Source organism: Macrotis lagotis, chromosome 8, assembly GCF_037893015.1.
Source record: "Macrotis lagotis isolate mMagLag1 chromosome 8, bilby.v1.9.chrom.fasta, whole genome shotgun sequence".
Taxonomy (NCBI): domain Eukaryota; kingdom Metazoa; phylum Chordata; class Mammalia; order Peramelemorphia; family Peramelidae; genus Macrotis; species Macrotis lagotis.
Window position 1 is genome coordinate 77,565,555 of NC_133665.1, and position 9,914 is coordinate 77,575,468.

General features: G+C 33.7%; 1 pseudogene; it reads left to right on the top strand.

Annotated features, from left to right (window-relative positions):
- LOC141496485 (ribose-phosphate pyrophosphokinase 1-like) overlaps positions 1-9,669 on the top strand; it is a 38,456-nt pseudogene extending 28,787 nt beyond the window's left edge.
- Positions 9,670-9,914: the final 245 nt, after the last annotated feature.

Consider the following 9,914-nt stretch of genomic DNA (forward strand, 5'->3'; position numbering starts at 1 on the left):
TGTAGGAAGTAATTGTCACAACTATTTTTTTCTGATAAAGAGCTCATTTTAAAAATTATTTTGATAAGAATTATTTTATAAGCTTATAATTCATTCTCTAATTGATAAATGGTCAAAAGATATGAACAGGGAGTTTTCAGAAAAAATATTTAATCTATTTATAGTCAAATGAAAAAATGAATAGAGAAATAGAGAAATGCAAATTAAGACAGCTTGAATAAGATAAAAAAGTAAAATGATCAATATTAAGATGGTGCTGGAAATTTGAGACATTAATGCACTAGCAGTGGAGTTGTGAATTGATTCAACCAACCTGGAGAGCAATTTAGAACTACTCCCATAAGGCAATAAAACTGTGAATACCCTGTGATCCAGCAATGCTACTACTAAGACTATATCCCCAAAACACCATGAAAAACTGGAAAAATCCTATATGTTCAAAAATATTTAGAGCAGATCTTTTTGATCAACTATGCTGAATGAAAATCTCAGCATTTCAAATATCAAGACAATCCTGAAAAAACTGGTATGAAAAATGTACATTCAGAAAAAAACTTGTGGAGTTTGAATGTAGAGCAAAGCACACTATATTCATATTTTTAAACTCTTCCTGCTTTTCCCCTTAGTTCTAATATCTTTTTAACAATATGACTTATATGGAAATATATTATACATTATTGCACATGTGTAACTTTTACTAGATTGTTGGTTTCCAAGGGGAAGGGGGAGGGAAGGGAATCTGGTAGAAAAATATATTACTTATAAATTTGAAAATGGATGAATGTTGAAATTTATCTATGCATGCAATTGTAAAATAAAGTAAAATTTCATCCTCCCCCCAATAAATAATGAATTAACGGACTCTATATCCAAATTAGTTGTCAATATAGACGTACTGATAACAAAGTATGACTCTATCGATAGGGAAAGTTGACAGTTATGGAAGAACTGCCATAGGCATATGCCCAAAACAGTTCCACCTCTATGAGGTCATGTTAGGACAGCACACCTGATTGGACAGCACACAAATTCAAATCATGTGCTTTTCATGGCATCACATCCATGTTGTCATGGTCTTCTATGAGAATCAAGAACAAACATCATCATCATCATCATCATATTCCACTGAATAATGCTTCAAATAAATAGGATTGTAAGGAAACCAATTATTAAAAGACAGTTATCAAAGTATCTTAAACTTCAAAATTAATGACCTCTAGATAGAACTTTTGATTTATTTGGAAGTGGGGACATAAATAAAAGGCTGAATATCAAGAAATGCCCAACAGTTTCAGAACTAGATGATAATGTGTTTTATATGTGTTTTAATTATGGTATCTATGCAGATTGCAACCTCTCCAGACATTTTGATCCCTTGTGATTCCTGTGAATTTTTTTTGCCTTCAGTAAATCTCCTATAAAGGATTCATGCAACCCATTAAAAATCTTCTTCTGATACTTTTAATATATCTAAGGTAATGTTAAATCTCTTGACTTGGACAGATCATGCTTGTGATTCTCTCATGGATGTCATTGTTGGTCACAAGTCACAGTAGTTTACTACACATTTCCCAAAGTCCTTTGATTCACAAATAACTTCATTTCATTGGAGATAATCTTGTTACTTGATTTAAAATGATTTAGTTTCACTGGAAATATTGTTGATAAAGAGATCAATCCTTTTAGTAGTTGGTGAATATTTGTACAATAAACTATTCCAGCAGAATATTTAAGTAAAATTTGGAATTGCTTGTGTCCTATGACCTTTCAAAGAACTAATATGAGCAGATGGGTAGGACATGATTTTATCTTCATATCACTGCATATTTTTGCTTATCATTTTAAAATAATATTTTATTTATTTATTTTTTCCATCTACTTGCAGTAGTGGTTTTCAAAAATCTTTTTTGCAAGATTTTGAGTTTCACATTTTTCTCCTTACCTTCTTCCCTTCCCCTTTCCCAATAAAAGAAATACACTTTAGGTTCTACATGTATAATTATGATAACATAGATCTATATTAATTATGTTGTGAAAGAAGAATCAAATCAAAATATGGAAAAATAACATTAGAGAGAAAATAAAAAAATACATAACACAACTTCTAAAACAATGAAGATAGTAAACTCCATAGTTCTTTCTCTGGATATGAATGCTTGTTTGTTTGTCTTTTTTCCATCACAAGATAGATGGAAATTAGAATTGTCTTTTATTATTATAATGTGAAAATGAACAAGTCTATCATAGCTGATCATCACCTAACATTGCTATTAGTGTATACAATGTTCTTCTGTTTCTTCTTTACTTCATGCAGCATAACTACATACAAGTCTTTCCAGGCTTTTCTGAAGTCCCATCCCTCATTTCGTATAAAGCAATAATGTTCCATCACATTCATATACTACAATTTTTCAGCCATTTTCCAAATGATGGACATCCCATCAATTTCCAAATCTACACTACAATTGCTATTATATTTTTGTACATGTGATTTTTGCCTTTTTTGTGATCACTTTCGGATACAGACTTAGTAGTGGTAACATAGCAATGTGTTTCAAAGGACAACAATCTAACACAGAACCTTTTACAGAAAACTTTGTTCAATTTTTTTCAGTTATCTCAAACTCTTCATGAACAATTTGTGACTTTCTTTGCCAATATATTGGAGTAGTTTGCCATTTCCTTCTCTAGCTCATTTAACAGATTAGGAGCTAAGGCAAACAACATATTCAAGGTCACACAGCTACTAACTATCAGAAAAAATGACTCTTCCTGACTTCCACTTAAATTTTATCCACTGGGCCACCTAGCAGTCCCATAAAAATATTTAGTATAGATTAATTTGCTGCCATGTAGCAATCCTGAAGAATTAGAAGATGCCAGAAAGGTGAAAAGAAAATCATTAGGAAATGTCTAGTGTGCAGAGACCATGAATATCAAATTTCTTCAACAATTGTATATCACAGTCAATTCGAAAATCTAATTCTGGCTACCTAGCATATATTTTAATCTATTTCCTAACTTCCAGATTTCCTGAATCCTAGCAATCCTAAGAAATCAACATGCTATTTATTATGAGTCATGGCTGGTCTCCATAACTTCAATCCAATACAATAAAGATTTATTGAGCATCTATATTACATCAGCCACAGTGCTAAATTTTAGGGATATAATTAATAAAAAGAAAGACAATCCCCACACCAAATGAGATTATAATATTAAGGAGAAGATAACATACAAAAAGAGGAAGGAAAGGTGGGTTGAAAGGGATTGACATCAGAAAGGATTTGCACAGCAGAGCCAAGATGTCAGAAGACAGGTAGCAAATGAGCTTAAATGTTCCAAAATTTTTCTCTAAACATTTTATTTAAACAAAGATTTTATTTATTTTGAGTTAGGATTTCCCCCTTCTTGCTTCACCCCTCAACCCCCACAGAAGTCAATCTGTTAGTGTTTACATTGGTTCCATGTTATACATTGATTTCAGTGAATGTGATGACAGAGTAATCATATCCTTAAGGAAGAAATAAAATGTATGAGATAGTAAAAACACATTATAATATAATTTTTTTCTGATTTGATGGTAATAGACTTTGGTCTTTGTTCAAAGTCCATAATTCTTTTTCTAGACACAGATGGTATTCTCTATTGCAGATAACTCAAAATTGTCACTGGTTGTTGCACTGAAGGGATGAGCAATTTCATCAGGGTGGATTATCACCCCCACATTACTGTTAGGGTGTATAAAGGTTTTCTGGTTCTGCTTATGTCACTCAGCATCAGTTCATGCAAATCCTTCCAGGCTAAGATGAATTCCCATCCTTCCTGGTTTCTAACACAACAATAGTGTTCCATGACATACATATACCACAGTTTGTTAAGCCATTCCCTAATTGAAGGACATTCACTTAATTTCCAATTTTTTGCCATCACAAACAGGGCTGCTATAAATATTTTTGTACAAGCAATATTTTTGCCCTTTTTTATCATCTCTTCAGGATATAGACTCAGTAGTGGTATTGTTGGATCAAAGGGTATGCACATTTTTGTTGCCCTTTGCGTGTAATCCCAAATTCTTCTGCAGAAAGGTTGGATGAGTTCACAGCTGCACCAACAATGTATTGGTGGCCTGGATTTCCCACATCCCTTCCAACATCCTTTCTGCTAATATTGCCCAGTCTGAGCAGTGTGAGGTGGTATTTTAGAGATGCTGTCATTTGCATTTCTCTAATAAGTAATGATTTCAAACAATGTTTCACTATGACTATGGATTGCTTTGATTTCCTCAGCTGTAAATTGCCTTTGCATATACTTTGACCATTTATCAATTGGGGAATGGCTTGTTTTTTTTCGAAAATTTGACTCAGTTCTCTGTATATTTTAGAAATGAGTCCTTTCTCAGAAATACTGGTTGTAAAACTTGTTTCACAATTTACCACATTTCTTTTGATCTTGGTTATAGTGGTCATGTCTATGCAAAAGCTTTTTAACTTAATGTAGTCCAAATTATCTAATTTGCTTTGAAGGATGTTCTCTACCTCTTCCTTGGTCATAAATTGTTTCCCTTTCCATAGATCTGACAGGTTAAACTACTCCTTGACTTTCTAGTTGGCTTATAATATTGTTTTTTTATGTCTAAATCCTGTATCTATTTGGATCTTATCCTGGTATACAGTGAGAGGTGCTGGTCTAATCTAAGTTTCTTCCATACTAACTTTCAATTTTCCCAACAGTTTTTATCAAAGAGAGAGTTTCGATCCCAATAGCTGGGTTTATCAAGGAGCAGATTACTATAATCATTTCCTGCTGTTGCACCTAGTCTATTCCATTGATCAATGACTTTATTTCTTAGCCAAAACCAGACAGTTTTGAGGCCAATGCTTTGTAATATAATTTTATAACTGGTAAGGCTATGTCACCTTCTTTTGTACTTTTTTTCATCAAATCCCTAGAAATTCTTGACTTATTATTTCTCCATATAAATTTACCTACAACTATTTCTAACTCATTAAAGTAATTTTTTGGAATTTTGATTGGTAGGATGCTAAACAAGTAGTTTAGCTTTGGTAGAATTGCCCTTTTTATTGTATTAGCTCCACCTATCTATGAGCAACTGATGCTTGCTCAGTTATTTAAATCTGATTTTATATGCGTGAGAAGAGGTTTTAATTGTTTGCAAAAAGTTCTTGAGTCTTCCTTAGCAGGTAGACTCTCAGGTATTTTATTTTGTCTAAGGTTACTTTGAATAGGTTTTCTCTTTCTAGTTATTACTGCTGCATCTTGCTAGTCATATATAGAAATGTTGAGGAATTATGAGGGTTTATTTTATATCCTGCTAATTTGCTAAATTTGTTAATTATTTCCAGTAATTTTTAGATGACTTTTTGGAATTCTCTAGGTATACCATCATGTTATCTGCAAAGAGTCCGAGTTTTATCCCCTCCTTACCTATTCTAACTCCTTCAATTTCTTTTTCTTCTCTTATTACTAAGGCTAACATTTCTAAAACGATATTGAATAGTTGTGGTGATAATAGGCTTCCTTGTTTCACCCCTGATCTTCTGGGGAATGCTTCTAGCCTATCTCCATTGTATATTATGCTTGTTGATGGTTTCAGATAGTTATTGCTTATTATTCTAAGGAAGAAATGATTTATTCCTACACTCTCTCTAGTGTTTTTAGTAGGAATGGGTGTTGTATCTTTACAAGAGATTTTTCAGCATCTATTGATATGATTATATGATTTCTGATAGGTATATTATTGATAGAATTAAATATACTAACAATTTTCCTAATATTGAACCAGCCCTGCATTCCTGGGATAAATTGTACTTGATCATAATGTATTATCCTAGTGATAACTTGTTGCAATCATTTTGCTAAGATTTTATTTAAGATTTTTGCATTTATATTCATCAGGGTCATAGGTCTATAATTGTCTTTCTCTATTTTACCTCTTCCTGGTTTAAGTATCAGCACCATATTGGTGTCATAAAAAGAGGCAGAGATCCGTTTTCACATTATATTTCCAAAGAGTTTATATAGAACTGGAATCAATTCTTCCTTAAATTTTAGACAGAATTCACTTGTGAATCTATCTGGCCCTGGATATTTTTTTCTTGGGGAGTTCAATAATGGGTTGTTGTATTTCCTTTTCTGAGATAGGGTTGTTTAGGTTTTTAATTTCCTCTTCATTTAATCTGGGCAACTTATATTTTTGTAAATATTCATCCATTTCACTTAGATTGTCAAATTTATTGGCATAGATTTGGGCAAAATAATTCCAAATTATTACTTTAATTTCTTCCTCGTTGGTGGTGAGATCACTGCTTTCATTTATGATACTAACAATTTGCTTTTCTCCTTTCTTTTTTTAATCAGATTGACCAGAGGTCTATCGATTTTATTGTTTTTTTCATAAAACCAGCTCTTAGGTTTTTTATTTATTAGTTCAATAGTTTACCTGTGTTTGATTTTTTTAATATCTCTTTTAATTTTTAGAATTTTTAATTTGGTATTTAATTGGGGATTTGTTAATTTTCTGTCCCACTGGGTGCACACATATTTAGAATTGAAATTACTTTATTGTCTATGATACCTTTTAGGACGATATAGTTTCCGTCCTTATATCTTTTAACACTATCTATTTTTGCAGCTGCTTTGTCTGAGATAAGGATTGTTAACCCTGCTTTTTCACTACAGCTGAAGCAAAATATATTTTTCTCCAACCTTTTGCCTTTACTCTATATGTATCTATCTGCTTCAAATGAGTTTTGTAAGCAGCATGTTGTAGGATTCTGGTTTTTAATCCACTCTGCTATTCGCTTATGTTTTCAGGGAGAGTTCATCCCATTTACATTCAAAGTTATAATTACTTACTCCTTATTGGCCTCCATGCTATCTTCCTTCTGTTTGTATTTTTCCCCTTTTTTCCCCTTTTACCATATTCCCCATTGTTTTGTTTCTGAATACCACCACCTTCAGTATATTTACCCTCTTAAATCGACCCCCTTCTTCTTTTTCCCTTTCCCTTTTTTCTTTCTTCCCTTCATTCTGTTAGTTCCCCTTTTTCACTCCCTCCCCATTCCCCCCTTTTCCCCTTTTAATGCTTGAAAGATATGTTTCTTAACTTTATTAAGTGTGTCTAAGTTAACTTCTAGCTAAATCTGATGAGATGAAGATTAAGGTGGTTCTTACCTCCTCCCTTCCTCCCGTCAATTACAATAGGTCTTTTTTACCTCTTGATGGAATGAAATTTACCCCATTCCATCTCCCTCCAACCTCCCTTCTCCTTTCTGCTCTTGTTTACTGGTTCACTCACAGTCCCCTGAGACATACTTTCTTGGTACATGATCTTCTCCTAGTTTCTCTTTCTGGGTTTTGTTGATCAAATTTCTATTAAGAGGTTTCTTCAATGTTATATATGAGGGGAGAGAGAGTGTCTATCACAGCGTCTCTTTTCTCTCCTCCATCTTGACCAGAAGTTGTCTAAATAATTTTTAAATAGCTCCTCAAAACAAATTTTAAGTGACAGAGCCAACAAAAGGTCACTGTGAGACATTTTCCAACCAAAGGCAACTTAGAAAGTCAGTAGGAGAAATCTGTGACACCTCTTTGGGAGTCAGTCCTGAGTGAAGCAGTAGCATTAGTACTGGAACCTGAAAGCACTAGAGTAGCAATAGCTTCAGGAACTCTATGACAAGAGAAACTAAAGTAATCATTACTGAAGGAGAACAGTGGCCCTGAATATGGTTTATGGGACAAGATGAGTGCTAATGCTTGGTGCTTCAAGGAAACAGGGAGTCTTCCTAGATAATGACAGAAGACAGAGCTGAGGAGCAGTGACAATACCTATCCCTTCATTATACCATCTTGAAAGCCCCCAAAACTTGCAGACCTTCAGGACTAGCTATGAAAATAGCAGGAAAAGAACAATCAAAGCAAAACAAAACCAACAAACAACAACAACAACAACAAAAACAATAACAAAGTCTTCCAAACTCCAGATGAGCAGAACTGAACTTTAACATAATATTCAAATTTTAAAAATGTCTTAAAAATGAGTAATTAACAATAAAGGAACTTGATCATAAAATATCTACTACATTGGCAGGTATGTCCAAGAAAAAGAAATAGAGGATAATTTGAAAACAGTATATTAACAAAGCATCAAAGAAAAATGATAATTGGATCTAAGTTAGAAAAGCTTTCTTAGAAAAGTTCATAAATGAAAAGATTCATAGAGGAAAAGTTGGAGTAAATGAGACAGACACAAGAAAGTTGTGAAAATAGAATTAATAGCTTGGTAAAAGAGGACAAAAAGTATTGAAGAAAATGATATCTTAATAACAATAAACAACAACCTTAAGAAACAAAATAGATTGACAAAAATTCGCTGAAGAAAAGAACTGCTGTAAAAACAGAATTCAGCAAATTCGAAAAGAGGCACAAATTTGCACTGAAGAAAATAATTCCTTAAAAATTAGAATTTGACAATATAGCTGAGGCATCTGCTGAGTATGCTTTTTGCTCTTGAGTCTCTCTCCCCAGTCTACATTTACCAACCTCAGGTCCCATCTCCCTGCCTGCACTTTCATACTTGCAATGGTTGTTGAAGTCAGCCTTCTAAGGATCACAGAGTAAAAACATTGAACATCAAGATTTTCAGTGTCACCTCCAATTGGGACTTGATACAGAAGATAACCGATCATCTAGGCCTGGCACTGTGCAAGATAGTGACTAAGAAATTAATTAACCCAGAGACACATGAGCAAATTGATAAAAGCATTCAAGGAGATGTCTACTTTGTGCAAAGTGATTGTGGTGACATCAATTATAATCTATTGGAGCTTCTCATGATGAATGACCACAAAATTGCCTCAGAAAGTGAAGTGACTGCTATCATCTCTTGCCAGCCTGATGCTTGGCAGAAAAAAAAACAAAGGACAAGGAGCACACTCCAATGTAAACTGAGTCCAGAGCTCAATAAAGTTTGTGAAAAATATGCTATCTGTTGCAGGAGTAGATCATATACTCACCATGAATCTTCATGGCTCTCAGATTCAAGGGATTTTTCATATCTCAGAGGATTACTTATATGCTGAATCAGCTGTCCTGAAGTGGATAAGGGAGAATATTGCCAACTAGAAGACCTGCTGTATTGTATACCCTTATGTGGTGGAGATAAAAGGATATGTTCTTTTGCAAGCCACCAAATATTGACTTTGTTCTTATTCACAAAGAATATAAGAAGGTCATTGAATCTGACTGCACGGTACTAGTTAGATATATCTAGGACAGAGTACCCATTCTAATTGATGACATGACTAATACTTTTAATATTATATGTCATATTTCAGATAAAGTCCTTTCAGCTGGAATCAATAAGGTTTACGCCATTCTTACTCTAGGAATTTTTTCAGCTGAGCATTTCTCAAATTAACCATGCCTGCTTTGACGCAATTGTTGTCTCAAACACCATACCTTAGGAAGACAAGATGAAGCATTTTCCCAAAATATAGCTGAAAGGCAGTTCCACAATCCTGGCTGATGCCATTTGGAAAATTCAAAATGCAAGTTGGTTCCTATTTGTTTAGTCATGTTCTTTTAGATTTATTGCTATTTTCAACCTTGGAAGAGTTTCTTTGCTATATCAGTCATTATTTGTAATATTGCAGAAGTGCAGTAGAAAGCACTGGTTATGCATCTTGCTCTCCATAATTTTTGCTCCCATCCAGTTTCCAGGACCTCCACTTTCTTTTATTAATCTAACCAATTCTTTCAGTTTTCCCTCTAAATCTGGAGAGAAGCCTGGCGTGGAAGTGCACGTAAGAGGAGAAGGAGACAGGAAAAAGGGGTAGGTCAATGCATCCCTATGGATGCAAGCTTCAGTAATTCTAGTTGGTTGGTTTTGT